Source organism: Rhincodon typus, chromosome 6, assembly GCF_021869965.1.
Source record: "Rhincodon typus isolate 14 chromosome 6, sRhiTyp1.1, whole genome shotgun sequence".
Lineage (NCBI taxonomy): Eukaryota > Metazoa > Chordata > Chondrichthyes > Orectolobiformes > Rhincodontidae > Rhincodon > Rhincodon typus.
The window spans coordinates 28,692,232-28,712,696 of NC_063337.1; the positions used below are offsets into that span (position 1 = coordinate 28,692,232).

The 20,465-nt window shown below is 43.0% G+C and overlaps 1 protein-coding gene across 1 annotated transcript in view; it reads left to right on the forward strand.

The window, feature by feature from the left end:
- The first annotated feature begins 15,131 nt into the window (after window positions 1-15,131).
- trmt9b (tRNA methyltransferase 9B) overlaps window positions 15,132-20,465 on the forward strand; it is a 37,978-nt gene continuing 32,644 nt past the window's right edge. Inside the window, exon 1 of the mRNA XM_048598141.1 lies at window positions 15,132-15,191. The gene's annotated coding sequence lies outside the window, so the exon portion shown is untranslated. The remainder of the gene's footprint in view (window positions 15,192-20,465) is intronic.

The following is a 20,465-nucleotide window of genomic DNA, read 5'->3' on the forward strand; positions in this document are numbered from 1 at the left end:
GTAGGGACTATTGCATTATGCTGGAAAGGTAACTGTCTATGGCATACTATTCTATTCAAGTCAAAAATAAGAATGTGTTTCATTTCATTGGAGATGTGAATTGCTTATGGAAACTGTTGTTAGGTTATGAATTCTAGTTTGCAGCACTGAAAGAGAGATAATGAATTGTCCATGTGCAGCATTTTTGAATAAATTTATCCAACAGGTTGATGTAGATTGTTTTAAGAGCAGCTCATGGCACGTCTATTTTCCATAGCAACACAGATGTGCTGAGATGAAGTCTCTTAATAAATCTTGTTGGAAACTAGACAAAGCAGTTAGAGAAAAACAATAGGATGTTCATTCATTTTCAAGATTTATTTTCTTTGTCTTCTTAATAGGCCATTGTGAAACCTGTATCTGGATTTCTTTATCATTTTTCAGACGAACGTCAGTGTGATTTTGCCTTCACCTAACAGCAGTCTGCCTCACCTGAATCAATCCGGCAATTTTAGTTTTTGCACATACAATCCTTGCAATTTGAATGAGATTATCAGGTTTGTGCTGTGGCTTTCAACCCCATTAGAATTTATTCAAATAATGTTATAGTTCCTGTGCTTGAGAAGATGGGAGTTGGAAATATGTTTTCAAAATTCTCCTGAATTTAATTTCAAAGTAATGCTTCTAACAAAATGCCATGAGCGAAAACTTCTTGAATGATGTCAGATGTGAAATCAGTAAGTCATCTTCATTTATGAACACGTAAAACATTGTTTTCATTAGGATTCAGCCCAGAAATGTTGAAAAAAATCTAATTTGTTAAGTACTTTCAGAAAGAAATGGTAACAATGGATTTTCTTTGTATGAATTATACTAACAGTGAAATTTCTCTTTAATGAGACTTGACTTCGAAAATACCAAAGCAGAGAAACAACTTCATAACTCATGACTCAACAACAGACTAGAAAATAGTCCTTATCATGAGGATTTAGGCTGAAATGCAGTGGGATATGAGTTTGTCATAAATTTATCTACAGAGTATTGTTGCGAATATCTACTTCATGGTTCATATGTTTTAGTCTATAACTTCCAGTGTTAGGAATAAAAATTTAACAATAGAAAATGCAATTAAGTCAATTGGGGTCATGTTACTTTAAGAGATTAACAGCTAAGAAAGTAATGTAATTAAAATTTTGGGCTATTGTGATTGCCAGAACATGTAATACAAATCATAGTTCATAAAGTTACTGATATTTCTTGAATAGAATTAGATTTGAAGAGATGGAATTATACAAAAAGCAGGTGGTTGACCAGCTGGAGATATTGTGTCAGCAAAGCTGACAGTAATGGCAATCCAAAGGCAGTTACAGCTAAATCAGCTATTAAGCAATCAGTAAATGTTAATGTTTAGGTTACAGCAGGCTATGTTGTCATGGAGATGGGTGAAGCTGAAGATGTTTCTCTCTTTTCAATTTATCTGGGTATGCATGTACTGGGAGATGTTGGTTGCAGCTTGAAGCTGGGAGAGTGCTGAAGCAAAATGGTTTCAGACAGCATGAGTATTGTTATTAGCAAACTCCAGGCAGTTACGAAGGAGAAGTCCCTGGAAGCCATTGATAGTTCAATGCAACTGAGTTTGAAGTAAAGGAACTCTATAAGCAATATTTGCATGATGCAGATGAGAAAGATTCAAACTTGAAGAAACTTAGTGCAAATTGGTGAAGCTTGCTATTTTATAAAAGCCGAAATTGTGTCAGCAATTAGAAGCTTTGGAGCAGTCTCAGGAATCCTGGGGAATTTGGTCTTGGGAGAAGAGATTGAACTACTAAAATGTGAGCGGTCATTGAGAGCATTTGAGTCCGTTTTGAGGATGTTTCTATAGCAAAACAGATGTGCTGAGATGAAATCACTCAATAATTTGAAAGCGAAGATTTTGTCTCTGTTGCGAAGCAAACTAGGTTTTAATGAGAATTGGTGACCCAGAGTGTCATTAATGTCTGGGTGGGATCTGCCTCAATTGTATCAACCATTTAAAGTGCAGTTTGTGGGGCATTTGACCACAGTTTGTTGTTAATTTATATTTTCATTAAGTTAAAATCTTGAATGTATAGTCTACATATATTATAGATTGAATTGCTTTCTAATTTTGTGCAGTAAAATTTAGATTTTTCATTCAAACCCATTGGATCTTTTATGACTTTATTCTCTTGTTGAGTAAATACCTATGATCTCAAATTTCCTTCACGTTAAACAAAAAACGTTACTGGTGCCTCATCAGATCATAATATAAATTTGGTTATCTTATTCTGTATCTTAACAGTATGTCTAACAAGATCACAGTTTTGCCTAGGGTGTGGGGAAAAAAGTTGATATACACCGCGGAAAATCTGAATGTTACTGAGAGGCTCAGCCCAGGCTTTTAAAAAGTTGAGTCTTAGAGTATGATCGATGTTCCAGGAAACTTTGTTTTGAAAATATTTCAATTGATGAGGTTGAGTGTGCATTATCATGCGAAACAAAAATAACTCAAGAGGAGTTGCAGGAAACAGCAGTAGCTTATAAATTAGTCTTTTTGCTTTTGAGCTAACAGATTGCAGGTTCAGATCAAACTCCAAGAATTAGACTATAAATATCTAAGCTGACACTAGTACAGTGCAGAAGGAGTATAGTGCTGGAGAAAGTGCCTGTCCTTTTTCAAAGCAGACATTACACTGAATCTTATATCTTCTTGGCTAACTCTGGGATGTGTCGGGTTTATCAGTCTGACATAAGGCCCCTCACCCCATACAAGCAAAGAGTCTTGGCCCTCACAAGAGATAACGAGGACTTGCTCCTGAAAGAATGTTGAGAGATTCATGTTTTGTCAACTAAGTACCACATTTATTCCATGGCAACTCTCACATTAACCCCGCCATCCGTGTTATCCAGTCCATAACACTGCTAACCACTTCCTCCGACGCGTCCTCTATCACTTTTGTCTTGCAGGTACGGCATCCAAAGTGAAATGCCCAGTTTCTTAAGCAGCCATCTCCTCGACCTCTGAGGACAAGATACCAAGTCTCAAATGAAGCATCAGCATTACAACCCCCTACATCCCCCATCAGCTCAGATCCTGACATTTCAGTGGGAACATTAGCTCTAGAGAGTGTGGGGGCACAATCTTGTGAACACCTCACTGCAAGAGCTCCGCAGCTGGACAAACCAGACTGTTGGCACTCAGAGAACTACTGGGGACCAGGCAAATGCCCAGGACTAAGCATTTGTCTTGCCATTCAGAAACTTTGTCCAAATGCATTCATAGGAGTAGAAGTGACAGACAGGTACATGGGACACTTTAGCTCTCATTGCCCAGAGTTATACCATTGCAGTGAATCATAAGGCCATCTGTTTACCCGCATAGACAAGTTGGTGGCCGCCATGCAGAGCCAGGTTCAGCACACTCAGGGTCTGCTGGAGAGATGCATAAACCTACACTCCATCTCCCTTCACCTGTCGAAGGAGCGGTGCTCCAAACGCTTGTGATTTCAAGTAAACTTGTTGGACTATAACCTGGTGTTGTGTGACTTCTGACTTTGTCCACCGCAGTCCAACACCAGCAGCTCCACATCCATCTCCCTACCCATTGGTCCTCAGGACTGAAGGCTTGGTGACGGGGGAGTTGTATATTCCAGTTTCCCCTTCCTCACAAAGGGACAGAGCAGATCCAGGAGGCATCCAGCTAGAGGAGAACCCATTTACTGTCCCCTTATTAGAAGTCTCTGCTTGGGACACTCCAGTGGTGGCAGGTTCCTCCACCTCTAACCTGCCTGGCCCCCCTCCAATCTTTGGAAGTTCATGTTGAAAAATGTCATCATGCCTCTGGCAAGAAGTTCCTTGGCATGTCTTGCCTGACCAAACCTCCAGGACCAAGAGGCTCCAAAGCCAAGTAGGCTTCCTCCATCCCAACTGCAGAACTCGGCAGTGCACTAAGATGTAGTGGCAGAGAGGAGGATAAGATTTATTGTTAGCACATTGGTGGCATGAGTGACAATGCACTGTACATGATATTGCACTGCTTAAAATAAATTTCACTGATTTCATTTTACAGCTGGTAGCTCGTCTATCTGTACAACTCCGAATGTCTTATTGCAGTATAAGCCATAACTTCATGGCCACAGATGATACTCCATAGATGCAGGATCTGGAAGCAAAACAAACCAGGCATTTGAAGGGCTATGGAAGCTGCTAACAACGTTGACCCTCCTCTTTCAATATCCTTATCCTTTTGCAGCCTCTCATTCGAAAGGTGTAGGTGTAAAAGAGACAGTAGGAACAGCCGATGCTGGAGTCTGAGAATAACAAGGTGTAGAGCTGAATAAACACAGCAGGCCAGGCAGCATCAGAGGAGCAGGAAAGCTGACGTTTCGGGTCTGGACCCTTCTTCAGAAATTGGGGAGGGGAAGGGGACTGTGAAATAAATAGAGAGAGGAGAAGGTGATAATGGAAGGTGGATAGAGGAGCAGATAGTTGGAGAGCAGACGGACAGGTCAAGGAGGCGGGGATGAAGCCAGTAAAGGTGAGTTTAGGTAGGGAGTTGGGGTGGGGGTTGGTCAGGGGGGAGGGAGGGGTGGGTAGATGGGAGGGAAGACAGACAGGTCAAGGAGGCAGGGATGAGGCTAGTAGGTAGGAAGTGGGGGTGGGAGTTGGTCAGTGAGGTGGGAAGAGCAGATAGGTGGGAGAAATGACGGACAGGTCAAGGAGGTGGGGACGAGATGGGCTTGTCTTGGGATGTGGTCGGGGGAGGGGAGATTTTGAAGCTTGTGAAGTCCTCATTGAGACCATTGGGCTGCAGGGTTCCCAAGCGGAATATGAGGTGCTGTTCCTCCAGCCTTCAGGTGGCATCATTGTGGCACTGGAGGAGGCCCAGGATGGACATATCATCCAAGGAGTGGGAGGGGGAGTTGAAGTGGTTTGCGACTGGGAGGTGTTGTCGTTTGTCACAAACCGAGCGTAGGTGCTCCACAAAGCAGTCTCCAAGCCTCCGTTTGGTTTCCCCAATGTAGCGGAGGCCAAATCGGGAACAGCGGATACAATATATCACATTAGCAAATGTGTGGGTGAACAACTGTTTTATTTGGAAGGTTTTCTTTGGGCCCTGGGCTGGAGGTGAGGGGGGAGGTGTAGGGGCAGGTGTAGCACTTCCTGTGGTTGCAGGCAAAAGTGCCAGGGGTGGTGGGGCTAGTGGGGAATGTGGATCGGATGAGAGAGATGCAGTCGAGGGCGTTTTCGGCTACTGTGGAGGCGAGATTGCAGTCCTTGAGAAACGAGGACATGTGGAATGCCTCATCTTGGGAGCAGATGTGGCAGAGGTGAAGGAATTGGGAATAGGGGATGGCATTCTTGCAGAAAGGTGGATGAGAGGAGGTATATTCTAGGTAGCTATGGGAGTCGGTGGGCTTGAAATAGATATCAGTTTCTAGGTGGTTACCAGAGATGGAGACAGAGAGGTCCAGAAAGGAGAGCGAGGTATCAGAGATGGTCCAGGTGAACTTAAGGTTGGGGTGGAAGGTGTTAGTGAAGTGGATGAACTATTTAAGCTCCTTGCGGGAGTATGAAGCTGTGCTGATACAGTCATCGATATAATGGAGGACGTGGTGGGGGATAGGGCCAGTGTCGCTGCGGAAGAGGGATTGTTACACGTAACCTACAAAGAGGCAGGCATAGCTTGGGCCCATGCGGGTACCCATGGCCACCGGCTTTGTCTGTAGGAAGTGGGAGGAGTTGAAGGAGAAGTTGTTAAGGGTAAGGACGAGTTTGGTTAAGTGGATAACTGTGTCGGTGGAGGGGGACTGGTCAGGCCTGCGGGAGAGGAAGAAGAGGACAGCTTTTAGACCATCTGCATGGGGAATGCAAGTATATAGGGACTGGAAGGCCATGGTAAAGATGAGGTGTTGAGGACCAGGGAATCGGAAGTTTTGGAGGAGATGGAGGGCGAGGGTGGTATCACAGATGTAGGTGGGGACTTCCTGGACCAGCGGGGAGAAAATGCAGTCAAGATAAGTGGAGATAATTTCGGTGGGGCAGGAGCAGGCAGAGACAATGGGTCGACCAGGGCAGCCGGGTTTATGGATTTTGGGAAGGAGATAGAAACGGGTGGTGTGGGGTTGGGGAATGATGAGATTGGAGGCTGTGGGTGGGAGGTCACCTGAAGTGATGAGGTTATGGATGGTCTGGGATGGGGCCAGTGTAACTGCGGAAGAGGGATTGTTCCACATAACCTCATCACCCCAGGTGACCTCCCACCCACAGCATCCCACAGCTACCAATTATACACCTCCTCTAACCCACCTTCCTGCGAGAATGCCATCCCCTATTCCCAATTCCTTCGCTTCTGCCGCATCTGCTCCCAAGATGAAGCATTCCACTCCTGGACATCCCAGATGTCCTCGTTTTTCAAGGACCGCAATTTCCCCTCCACAGTGGTCGAAAACACCCTTGACCGCATCTCTCATGTTTCCCGCACCTCAGCCCTCACACCTCCCACCCCGCAATAACAACAAAGACAGAATTCCCCTCGTTCTCACGTATCACCCCATCAACCTCCAGATTCAATGCATCATCCTCTGCCACTTCTGCCACCTGCAATCTGACCCCACTACCAAGGACATTTTTCCCTCCCCACCCTTATCTGCCTTCCGGAGGGACCGCTCTCTCCGTGAATCACTCGTCCAACGATGCCACCCAAAAATTGCAGGAACAGCACCTCATATTCCGCTTGGGAACCCTGCAGCCCAATGGTCTCAACGTGGACTTCACAAGCTTCAAAATCTCCCCTCCCCTGATCTCATCCCAACACCAGCCCAGCTTGTCCCCGCCTTCTTGACCTGTCCGTCTTTTCTCCCACCTATCTGCTCCTCCCACCTCACTGACCAACCCCCATCCCCACTTCCTACCTACTAGCCTCATCCCCACCTCCTTGACCTGTCCGTCTTCCCTCCCACCTACCCACCCCTCCTCCCCACTGACCAATCCCCATCCCAACTCCCTACCTACACTCACCTGTACTGGCTTCATCCCCGCCTCCTTGACCTGTCTGTCTGCTGTCCACCTATCCGTTCCTCTATCTACCTTCTATCATCGCCTCCCCACCTCTCTATTTATTTCAGAGTCCCCTTCCCCTCCCCAGTTTCTGAAGAAGGGTCCAGATCCGAAACGTCAGCTTTCCTGCTCCTCTGATGCTGCCTGGCCTGCTGTGTTCATCCAGCTCCACACCTTGTTATCTTATTATAGGTGTGAGAGTTGTTCGTCAATGTCTGTGTCAGGGAGATGCAACACACAGAGGGAGGATATGTTTCAGGTTGACCAGGGAACAGGGACCCTGCAGCTTTGCATCCTCCACAGTTGCATGGATCAACCTGAACCCTAAGTGTATTGCAATGTTGTCTCCCTTTAAAAGTCATAATATCAGTGGATTCTGCAGCATCTTCCCACTTGCCCACTCTGAATTTGCTTGTAACTATTTTCTTCCCCATAATGCACTTTAGATTTCCAGTACGATGGGTGTAAAAATGAGCATGCTTCAGTCAGTGGCTTCCAGCCTCTGCTCAATGTCTAGGTGAGTCCCTAAATGTCCAAATCCCCATTCTGGTAGCCAATCCTGTAAATGTTCAGCAGCTCCACAAGTCCTCATCAAACTCATCTGCCCTTGCCCACCTTTCCAACTCAGTCTCTGGCTTATGATATCGCCATTCACTGCCCTCCCCACCTTGCAGCTGACCAAGAATGTGAACCCCCCCTTCCCATATGACCACCTTCCCATCCATACTTTACTGTATGTTTCCTTGCAGATGCTGTTGCCCCATCACAATTATCAACCCCTGCAACTTGCAGCTCCCAGTCCTGAAGAATAACTTGCTGAATTTCCTGCCCACAGTAGCAACCACACTTCCCTCCCACCCCATTCCCACAGACCCCTTTTCTCCATTTGTTTCTGAAGATGAAGCCAACGGACTGATTGTGGCCAAGCCCCTTGAGCGATCCGACCAGTCAGCCTCAGAGAAGTGACTAGATCCTTGACTGGTGGCTGACAATTTTCCCAGCCACATTAGCCTTAACCACCAGACTAGCTGTAATGGAACCACAGACTAACCATGACCAGAGGCACGAACACCCTTTCTAGGAGTATTGATGGCTGCCTCCATGGACTTTGGTGAGGACTACATTTACAGCCTGCTCTACTATTCAATAAGATTATGGCTGATCTTTTCATGGACTCAGTGCCACTTACCTACCCTCTCACCATTAACCCTTAATTCCTTAAATGATCAACAATCTATTTATCTTCATCTTAAAAACATTCAATGAGGTAGCCTCAACTGCTTCACAGGGCAAGGAATTCCAGAGATTCACAACTCTTTGGTGAAGCAGTTCCTCCTCAAATCAGTCCTAAATCTGCTCCCCCTTATTTTGAACCTCCTCTGCACCCCCTCCTGTGCCAGTACATCATTTCTCAAGTAAGGAGACCAAATCTGTACACAATACTCCAGGTATGGCCTCATCAGCACCCTATGCAGCAAAAGCATAACTTCCCTGTTTTTAAACTCCATCCTGCTAGCAATGAAGGACATTATTCTATTTGCCGTCTTAATTACCTGTTGCACCTGCAAACCAACTTTATGTGATTCATGCACAAGGCCACCCAGGTCTCTCTGCACAGCAGCATGCTGCAATTTTTCACATTTAAATAATAGTCCATTTTTCTGTTATTCCTACCAAAATGGATGACTTTACATTTACCAACACTTTATTCCATCTGCCAGACCCTTGCTCACTCACTCAACCTATCTATGTCCTTCTGCAGACTTTCAGTGTCCTCTGCGCACTTTGCTCTACCACTCATCTTAGTGTCATCTTTGAACTTTGATACATTACACTTAATCCTCAAATCTAAATCATCAATGTAAATTGGAAACAATTGTGTCCCAATGCTGATCCCTGAGGTACAGCACTAGCCACTGATTGCTAACCAGAAAAACACCCATTTATTCCCACTCTTTGCTTTCTGCTAGTTAACCAATCCTCTGGCCACACTAATACATTACCCGTAATGCTGCGCACCTTTATCTTATGAGTTATCCTTTTGTGTGGCGCCTTGCTGAATGCCTTCTGGAAATCTATTTATACCACTTCCACTGGTTCCCCGTTGCGCTCATAATGTCCTCAAAGAATTCCAGTAAATTAGTTAAACATGACCTGCAGAGGCCATAGTGAGGCTGAGACAGCATTTATTGCCTGTCTCTAGTCACTCTTCAGAAGGTAGTAGTGAGCTGCCTTCTTGAGTCGATGGAGTCCATGTGCTACAGGAACCAATAACACTGAAATAATGGTGACATATTTCCAAGTCAAGATGGTGAGTGTCTTGGAGAAGAAAGGTGGTGGTATTACCATGAATCTGCTGCCCTTGTCCTTCAGATGGATGTGGTCATTGGTTTGGAAAATGCTGTGTAAAGGGTTTTGGTGAATTTCTGCTGTGCGTCTTGTAGATGATACAGAGTGCTTCTACTAAGCTTTGGTGGCAAAAGGGGTGTATGTTTGTGGATGTGACGCCAATCAAGCAGGCTGCTTTATCCTGGATTGTGTCAACTTGCTTGAATGTCGTTGGAGTGGCACTCATCCAGGCAAGTGGAAAATATTCCATCACACTCCTGACTTGTGTCTTGTAGATGGTAGACCAACTTTGGGAGTCAGGAGATGATTTACCTATTGCAATATTCTTAGGCTCTGACCTGCTCTCATAAGTCACTGTACTCATGTAGCCAGTTTAGTTTCTGGTCAACAGCATTCTAGGATGTTGATAGTGAGGGATTCAGTAATGATAATGCCATTGAAAGTCAAGGGACGATGGTTAGATTCTCTCTTGTTGGAGATGGTCATTGCTTGGCATTTGTATGGTGTGAATGATATTTGCCACTTTTCAGCCCAAGCCTGTAAATTGTCTAGATCCTGCTGCATTTGAACATGGACTGCTTCAGTACATGAGGAGTCGCAAATGGTGCTGAACATGGTGCAATCATCAGTGAGCATTCCCACTTCTTACCTTATGATGGAGAGAAGGTCATTGATGAATCATTTGAAGATAGTTGGATTGAGGACACTAGAGTGCTTGTGGTGCAGTTGTGGTGTCCCTGCTTCTGAGCAGTAGGCATGGGTTTAGGTCCCACCTACTCCAGAGATTTATAACAACATCTCTGAACAGGGTAATTAGAAAATAATTATAAGATTCTGCTCATTGAGTTGAAGCCCTCTCAAGTGAATATAAATGATCCCATTATGTGATTTTGAAAGGGGCTCCCCCGTCCTACTGTCCACATTAATGGATATTTCTCCCTTAAATCATTGAAACAGATTAAAATATTGCTCTTTGTTTGAGCTTGCTGTGTACAAATTAATTGCCTTGCTTTCTGCATTACAGCTTTGATTGCACTTCAAGAGTATAAGAGTGCTATGGTAGGATTTAAACCCCTGTCCTGAGAATATTACCTGGGTTTCTGGATATAGTCCTGGAAAATGCTCTGATACCATTGCCTCACCTCCAGGTCTTTTCCTCCCAAGACTGTCACTGACTGCACACCCTGTCCAAATAATTTTCCATTGCAGTTAGTCTCTGGAAAATGGCAATAATCCGAAGAAATGCAGCTCATGGTGGACACCAGTGCCATGCTGTGCCTGGTCACCAGGTACCCAAACATACAGAACCTCCAATGTCCCTTTTTACCGTTTCCACCCGTTCCAAGCCTCCCCACCCCCATGGAGTCATGCCACATTGAACTTTGCCTCTAAACATCCTCCATGCCCCACGAACCACATTACACAGTAAAGAAGCCCACCCTGCTCTTCTATGCTCCCATACTGGAAGCTACAGTGATAGTCACTGCTCATAACCCGTCCTTTCCCACCCGTGGACTACCATTCCCTCTAATGCAGCTCTGCATTATCCTTCACACACCATGAGTTTACTCTGTCATCATTCTTGTTCCTACCTGTACAAAACCCTCTGCTTTCCTCATGCCTCTATTTCCCCACAGCCTGACTTACCCATCCCTCTGGCAGTGATCCCCTGCTATTCTACGAATCCCTTTTGCATCCCCTTAATAATTAATGGATGGACTATATTCAATCCAACTTCTGACCGATTGTGACAGCCAGCTCCTACTCATGAACTATCAGACTCCTGACTGCTGTGTTTGCAGCTCTCTGACTGATGATATGCAATTCTGGTGACTCCTACTGCTGTCACAAGAGGACTGATCATTGCCCATTCCCTGGAATACAACCAGACAGGTTTGAGTTTGAGTTGAGTTTGCGTTTTATTTATTGATGTAACATGTACCGAGATACTGCGAAAAGTGTTATCTTGAGTTCTCTACAGGTAGCGAACAAAGTACATCTGGATGGCAGGGCAGAGTGCAGAATACAGTGTTACAGCTGCAGAAAAGGTGCAGAGAAAGAGATTGGAATTAACTTTGAGAGGTCCATTCAAAGTCTGATAACTTCGAGGAAGAAACTGTTCTTGAATCTATTTATTGTTCACTTGCATTCTAACTGGATGACAGACCATGGCCAAGCCCCTGAACTGTGTGCAGGATGTGCAGAGACTGACTAACTACTGGGATGCTCTGAGCAACATTGCCCTCCCTCTCGACTGGACTAGACCGAGGACTAGACTCCACCCACTTAACGACAGGGTCATTTGATTGAATACATGAGCTGTAAGTGTTGGATTGATTTCTTTGTGCGCCATACAGCAAGATGTTGCTCCACCTGGAGAGACAAGTCATCCATCCGTGTGTCTCCACAAAGTAGCACATCAATACAGTAGTACTGATAACCTTTAAATCTGGCTGATGTGCCAATGTTAACGCAAGGCATGGATGCTGCGAGCATGCGAGTAGGTGCTAATTTAGTGAGCACTAAAATAGCAAATTAGCAGCGCCGAGATGCAGTCTGACCTAATTCATGAGTTAGGTGTCTGTGTCTGCATGTAAGGTGTCATTGCATTGCCTGGTGGACCAGTAATAAACTTAATGCTGGTCCACCAGGCAATGCAAGTTTGTACTTCCTAAGTGGGCTGCATGTGTATCAGAGAGGTGCCATTATAGTTGAGAGGATGGAAAATGTCTGTGGATAAGGGGTGAATGTGGCTGGTAGCCATGGATCATGCCCTGAGATACTGTTTTTTTAATTCATTCATTCACGGGATGAGAGGCATCGCTAGCTAGGCAGCATTTATTGCTCATTCCTAATTACCCAGATGGCAGTTAAGAGTCAACCGCATTGCTGTGGGTCTGGAATCACATGTAGGCCAGACCAGGTAAGGATTCCTTCCCCAAAGGACATTAGTGACCCCGATGGGGTTTTCCAACAATCGACAATGGAATCACGGTCATCATTAGATTCTTAATTCCAGATATTTATTGAATTCAAATTCCACCATCTGCCGTGGTGGAATTCGAACCCAGATACCCAGAATGTTATCTGGGTCTCTGGATTAACAGTCCAGTGATAATACCATTTGGCCATCACCTCCCCCATGGTTTGGTACTGATCAACATGGAAGATCCTGACAATCAGCAATGAATTGAAGTCGCCAGGTTGCCAGGAAGTCGATTTAATTTCAATTTTGAGACATCTAGCTTGTTTCACACATTTGGTAAGACAGGAATATTAATGATGTCAAGTTAGGGTGTTTATAAGGGGCTTAACAAGCCAATACATCCTGTAGTTGGCAACTTGCTGCTGCTGAGCAAGAAATGAAATCAGCTGCTCAGCAAATGCATAAAAGAGACAGTGGTACACTTCTGACATCGAGATTGGCCTCACTGAATATCTCGCTTGATTCTGCAACAAATCTTGCCATAGCCCATGTCACTCAGGCACCTATAAGATTCTGTAGAATTGTTGAAAGAGACTATTCAGTTTGTTGAGTCTATGCTAGTTCTTTATATGAGATACACAACTATTCACAATTCCTTGAGTTTTCACCATTCCTACACTTTTTTCGGTTGCTTGTCCAATCCTCCATTGAAAGTCATGTTTGAATCTGCTGGCACTACATTCGCAGGTAGTTTATTTCAGACCCTAATTACTCGCTACATAACAAAGAATTTCCTCACATCTTTTAGGGTTATGTGTAGTTCTTTTGCCAACCACCTTAAATTGGTGTCCCCCTGGTTTGTGAACCTTTTTCCAATGGGCAGGTTTCTCTTTATGTCCTCTCTCCCAACTCTTAATGATTTTGAATAGTTCTACATAATCACCTCGCTATCTTTTCTTGAAAGAGAACAGCTCACTTTCAAGAGTCTATCCACAGAACTAAAGTCCTGATCCCCAGGACAACTCTTGCAAATATTTTTTGCGTTGTCTTTGATGTCTTCTCATTTTTTTCTCAAACTCAGTGCCCAGAATTATGGATGTTTGCTGATAATTGCACTTTGTTCAACACCATTCATGACTGCTCCAATACTAAAGGACTCTGTGTTCAAATGCGTCAATACTTGAAAAGCATTCATGGCTAATAAATAGCGAGTAACATGCGCACAACACAAGTGTCAGTTAATAAACATCTCCAACTAAAGAGAATCCAACTATCACCCCTAAACATTTAATGGTATTACCATCACAGAATCCCACACTATGAACATCCTGGCAGTTACCAATGATGAGAAACTGAACTGGACTAGCCGTATAAATACTTTGTCTACAATAACAGGTCAGAGACTTGGAATTCTGCAACGAGTAACGTCTCCTGACTCATTATAGTCTGTCCACCATTCACAAGTTGCAAGTTAGGGGTGTGATGGAATAGTCTGCACTTATTCAGACGAGTCCAATTCCCAACAACTCTCAAGAGGCTCCTCACTATCCAGCACAATGCAACCCAATTTAATGGCATCTCATAGCTTCAATATTCACTCCCTCTACCATCAACATGCCGGGGTAGCAGCACTGTTAACAACTCAAAAAGGCTCCCCCAACAGTACTTTGCAAACCTACAACCTCAACCACTAGACAAACAAAGTAAGCAGATGCATGGGAACAACAAAACCTCTAAGCCATTAACCATCTTGTTTTGAAACTAAACTATCATTCCTTTTGTGTCACTGGATCAAATTACCAAATTCTCTCCCTAACATTACTGTGAGTGGACCTACACCTCATAGCCTGCAGCCCTTTAGGAAGGCAGCTCACCACCAACCTCTCTAGGGCAATTAAGAGATGGGTTAAAAGCGCTGGCTAAGTCAATGATGCCCACATATCATGAATAAATCAAAGAAAGAAAATACGTCACATAGTACCTCAATCAACATCCTTTCTTCCCCAGCACTTCAATGCCTCATTCCCACCATTGCATAAATGCTGCCCCCTCCACACTTCACATCAGCTCTGATGAGAGTCATCTAAACTCGAAACATTAGCTTGCTTTCTCTCCATGGATGCTGCCTGACCCGCTGTGATCTCCAGCATTTTTTGCTTTCTGTAAAGTTCCATTCAAGGTGTGTCCCCTTTGCCTGAAATGGTTCAACGTAAAAATTTACTTAACCACAATAGAAGGAAACTTGCATTTTGAAAACAAAACTAGGGACAGATGAAAACTTGACCAATCTTTACTAATTACAGTCTGGGGAAGCTAATATGAGGATTTTATTTAAATATCAAAATAATGTGATGTAGACAGCAAAACAGGCCTTTTGGAACGTCTATGTGTACGCACTAGTAATCCAATACAAAGTTATGTGTTATATTACTAATTTAAACGAATAATGATTGACGTGTCCACACACATCCCCACAAATTTTATTTCCTCCTTGGATGAGTGAATAGAATAGCCCTACGTGTCTCTCCTTGGTACCTTTCGCTTACATTGGTTTGAGGTTGCTATTCCCTCTTTGTGGTTAAGAATTCACAACATCCTCCAATTTAACAGACATATAACCTGCGCTATGTGCCAAGCCAGTATAACATTGCAAGCACTACCATGTCTCAACTTCACCTTCACTCTCACCCACCTCGTGGGCGATTGCAATTTGAGCGGTTGCCGAGCAGCAGGCTGGCGTCACGTGACAACGCAGTCCAATCAGCGCCTGTTAATCGTCGAATGATGTTTGTGTGACAGGAGGCGGCCACGTTCCAATCCGTGCAGCGGGGTTCGGGTTGTACTAATCCCATCCCGGCAGGTACGTGCACTGAATACTTTCCGTACGTCTTTTGCAATTTGTCAAATAAAGCCCACATTCTGAACATCCAGTAAAATTTAGGTATTACAGCTTGCGCACAGGGAAAGCAAACTGGAAATACACTCCTATTATGGAACAATGGGATTGACTTGTTGCTAAACAGAAAGTTCATGAGGGAATGACTATTGAACTGAGTCTGGGTTCTAAAACCGGGAAGCGGGCATTTTAATGATTGAGATTCCTAACCTGTGGTAATTTCTATACTTATCGTGCTTCTCTTTTCTTGATGGTGACAGTTTAAAAACTTCTCTGATGATTTATTTTACTGTGAACTATCACGTATTCCGGGCTCAAGACTTTACTATGTTCAGTACTTGCCTCATTTATGCTCTGTTTTATGCTGGTGGACATCCTAATCATTTGCATTAATTTAAATAAAAACCGATAGTGCAACTGCACTCTTAATATCATTAAAATATCAGAACCCGGTAGACCGTATTCTACAGCTGACCATAATAACTTGCAGCTGATATTTCGTCATCTCCTTCTGCCTCACCATATTCATTTAGGTTATAGTTCTTGGCGCCAGTGGTCAAATAATCACAACGTGTAGCGTTATCAATGAACAAACATGGATAATATGGTGTCAGTCAAGCAAATAAAATCAGTGTAAGGTTCTGAAAAGGTTAATGCTGAGGCATGCCATAAGCACCACCCATAATGATGGCATACAGACTTGATGGGGGCGAAGCATAGTATCTTGAAGAAATAAAGCCTCTAATTGTTTGTTATGGGTGTTGTCAATGTCTGTCACAGTTATGTAAATTGTACCTAGTTACTATCATGTAATAAGCAACATCTTATCTATGAACCAGAGCATCATCTAATTACATTATTAGGGACTTTTCTTCAACTTCACCAGATCAAGCAGGCCATGTAGATCCTCTCTAGGAAAGATTTGTTGTCACCATCCTCTATTGCTTTGTGAGCAGTAGTACAGAAGGGTCATACAATATAATGAACAGTGGTGTGGGTTGTTCATACAATGATCTCTTCCACTTTGTAAATAGCAGAAAGAATAAAAATTTTAAAAGCATATTATCTAAATGTTGAGAGTTCATAGCTCTGAGATGCAGAGGGAACAGGGTGTCCTTGTGAATCAAGTACAAAAGGGAAAAGTCACCATTGTCCCAGAGGACTATAGTGCTGCTCTTGCATTAGTGAGAGATGACTGGTGATGAGTTTAACCTGAGAATCGGCATGCCTCAGACAAGGTGCAAAGTTGAAAGATGGGACCTTCATGATGACCTCAGCCAGTACAAGAATTGCATCCACACTGGTGGCGACTCTCTTCTTGTCTGTTTACCCTATTCATGCCCCTCATGATTTTATAAACCTTTAAAAGATTACCCCTCAGCCTCTGATGCTCCAGGGCAAAAAGCCCCAGCCTATTCAATCTCTCCTTATAGTTTAAACCCTCCAAATCCGGCAACATCCCTGTAAATCTTTTCTGAACCCTTTCATGTTTAACAACACCTTTCCTATAGCAAGGAGACCAGAATTGAACACAGCATTCTAAAATATTTCATGAATATTTTTCAAGTCGAGTTAAGTAGATTCTTCTTAAGCAAGGGTGTGAAATGTTATTTGGTGTTGGTAGGAATATAGATTTGAAGTTACAATCAGATCAGCCATGGTCTAATTGAATGGCAGAGCTGGCTGTAGCCTCCTTCTAATTTGTATGATCAGAAAGCATTTTAATATTGATGAGCTGCCTTGTAATTTTTACTTCCGTTATACACGTCTTCCTGCACACAAAGCATATTAATGCACTTCTGCTTTTATAGATTTTTTTTCATATTGTCTTGTCATATTCTATTTAAATACCTTATTGTTAATACTATATTTTACAGAAAAAGAAAGAACATAGCCTGATAACTGGAAATGTTTTTTTCTGGAGAAATATAATTACAGATATTGTGGTAAAGTTTTCAGAATGCAATATCCCGCACTGGGAGCTAGGAATGGAGATGGAGAATAGCTTTAGTGTTTGAATGGGGCATTAATATGGAAAAATCAAACTACATATTTTACTTATTTTCAGTTTAATTTAATTCACAGAATCACAGAGTCATATAGTGTGGAAACAGACACTTCGGTTCAACTAGTTCATGCTGACCATGTTCCTGAACTAATTTAGTCCCATCTGCCTGTGTTTGGCCCATATCCCTCCAAATGTTTCCTTTTCGAGCATGTATCCAAATATCTTTTAAATGTTGTAACTGTACCTGCATCCATCACTTCCTCTGACAGTTCATTCTACACACTAATGACTCTGTAAAAAAAAAAAAATTTGCCTCTCATGTCTTTTTAAAATCTTTCTCCTCTCTCACCATAAAAATATGCACCCTAGTTTTGAACTCACCCAATCTAAGGAAAAGACCTTTGCTATTCACCTTATCTCATGATTTTAGAAACTTCTATAAGATAACACCTAAATCTCCTATGCTCTAGTGAAAAATGTCCCAGCCTATCCAGCCTATTTTTATAATTCAAACCTCTATTTTTGGCAACATCCTGATAAATGTTTTTTGAATCCCCTCCAATTTAGTAATATCCTTCCTATAACAGGTGTAGTTTTCTACAGTAGAATTGTTCAAACTCATTTATTTAGGACATTAACTGGATGGGTTGGTGTGAGTTTGTAATAAGTTGATTATATTGAGTGTCACTGTTTCTTGGAACAGTTTGGCTATTGTCTATGCATAAATTGGAACGGAGTAGTACAGTATTTGATTGACCTCAAATCGGAAGAGAGATCGTTAAATTTATAAAAGACAAGTAGAGTGAGAGTATAATCTCGTAGGGAGTTCAGTACTAAGGTTCAAGTGCAGAGGGTTTATATTTTTTCTGTAATTCATACTAGGTGTAAGTGGAATTTTATCATTGCAATTTAAAATATTTCTTCATGGGAAGTGAGCATTTCTGGTTAGACCAACGTTAATTGCCCATTCTTAATTACCCTACAACTGAATGGCTTGCTTGGGCATTTCAGAGAACAATTAAGACTAAACCACATTGCTGTGGGTCTGGAGTCACATTTAGGCCAGATGTACTAAGGATGGCAGATTTTCTTCCCTAAAAGACATTGGGGAACCAGATGGGTTTTTGCAACAATCACCGTGGTTACATGGTCATATGAGATCGGTTTTTAATTGAAGATTTCATTTAATTTAAACCAACTTTCCTAAAACAGTCTGGCATTCTGGATTACCAGACAAGTGCCATTATCATTGTGCCACTGACTTCCCAGTGAACGTTCATGTTCACACTGTACTTTTCTAAATTGGATACAGATTATTGGCAAGTAGACCATTTTATATAATGTGTTAACAATTAAGTCTCTACTACAAAGGATCTCTGTGCTCAAGTGGCAATTAACCACACTCCACAGCATTAGACAGGATGTGGGTTCATGCTCCTTAAATATAGCAATCCAGAAACAGTGATAAACAGTGCAGCAACATTGAAAGAAAGATGTGGATGAACACTTGCACAAACAGCAAATATGAGATGAAATCAAAAGTATGAAAAATCCAGATGTTGCTGTAATTGTTTAGCTAGATGCATAATATTGACAAATCCAATGTAGATAATGTTTTAAAAAGGTCGACAGCTTGCAATCCCTGTTCACAAACCTGGATACCTTGTGTTATCGAGCACAATCACAGTCATACAGCATGGAAACAGATCCTTCGGTCAAGCTCTTTAATCTCAACAATTAACATTGGAAATACTTTGTAGAATTTAAAATGCTCTTATTTGCTAATTGACTTAAAATAATTGTAGGAAATCAGGACTGAACAAGAGAGCACAAGTGAAGGCGATGCCAAATAATAATGTCAGTTGATAGTGGGTAAAGGGAAGACAGCAGGGCGAAAATCAAGTGGAACTGCAGAACAAGACAGTTGAATATCACAAAAACAAGAACAATGATGTGGTAACAAAATGTGGAGCTGGAGGAACGGAGCTGGAGGAACACAGCAGGCCAGGCAGCATCAGGTAAAAAGGGTCCTGACTCGAAACGTCAACTTGCCTGCTGTGTTCCTCCAGCACCACACTTTGTTATCTCTGACTCCAAAATCTGCTGTTCTTGCTATCTCGGAATAGTGTAGTAAACGTTTGGTTTCTTCTGCAGGTGACAGCTTTCGTTGAGAATATGTACTGAAATGACTGGTAGGAAGGGTCTGTAAAGTGGAAGCAGGATGAGAAAGGAGTAAGGTGATTTGGCAAGAGAAAGCATATGCATGCAGGAAATTTGAATGGGCCCTTCTAGTGAATTGAATTGGGTCTGGGTATGTGCGTGGTTAAATTCCCTAAAGGCCTTATCTGTTCTTTCTCATCTTGAGATTGGACCTCCTTGCCGCCAGCCTTCACTTCAGCATGGGAGCAGCTTCTGCAGCTCCGACTTGCACTTAAATGAAAAACAAGAGGAGAGACAACATCAGCAGCTTAACAGAGCAACTCTAGCACCAACAACAACCTCCTTAGTTAGAGATAACAGGTATAGAGCTGGATGAACACAGCAGGCCAAGCAGCATCAAAGGAGCAGGAAAGTTGATGTTTCGGGCCTAGACCCTTCTTCAAAAAACCTCCTTAGTCAAATGTCTTTCCACAGAGCAGAGTAGGTGGACACTGAGATCCAACTCCCTAAAAGACAAGACCTGTAACACATGGTGTGCTAGCAAAGCATCAATTCTCTTGACGCATGTGAGCACAAGTGCCTCGAGATTCAGCTTTTTATAGCAGGTCATTGCTGACATCTGTAGTTGCCTGGATCGAGACCAGATTCCCAGTGGGTCAGGTGGACCTGCTTTACCAGTGGCTGTGTCAAGCTACCCATCACTGGAGGGACATCCCTTGCCTCTTGGGCCTCTGCCCCACCTCAAGGTTGTGTGCTGTATTCTGAAAGGAATGAACTCAGAGTTATGAGAGTTAGTAATGATTTGTGTGATTCAGCGGGAAGGAAAACATTTGGTGCAGTTCTGTGAGACATAGCCACAGGATCAATAGGATAAAGATAAGGGTGAGTGAGTGTGTCTGCTCAAATGGGGATGTGAGGTGTCTGGAAAGAGGTTTAAAAAAAAGAGCAGAGCTCTCATGTGTCTTGTGCTGTCTTTGTTTAGAAAATTCTGAGAAAGTTATTATGGGCTTTGCACCTGAAAATGTAATTCTACGCCTCTTTTCTGTTCTCCTGAGATCCAGGATTCCCCT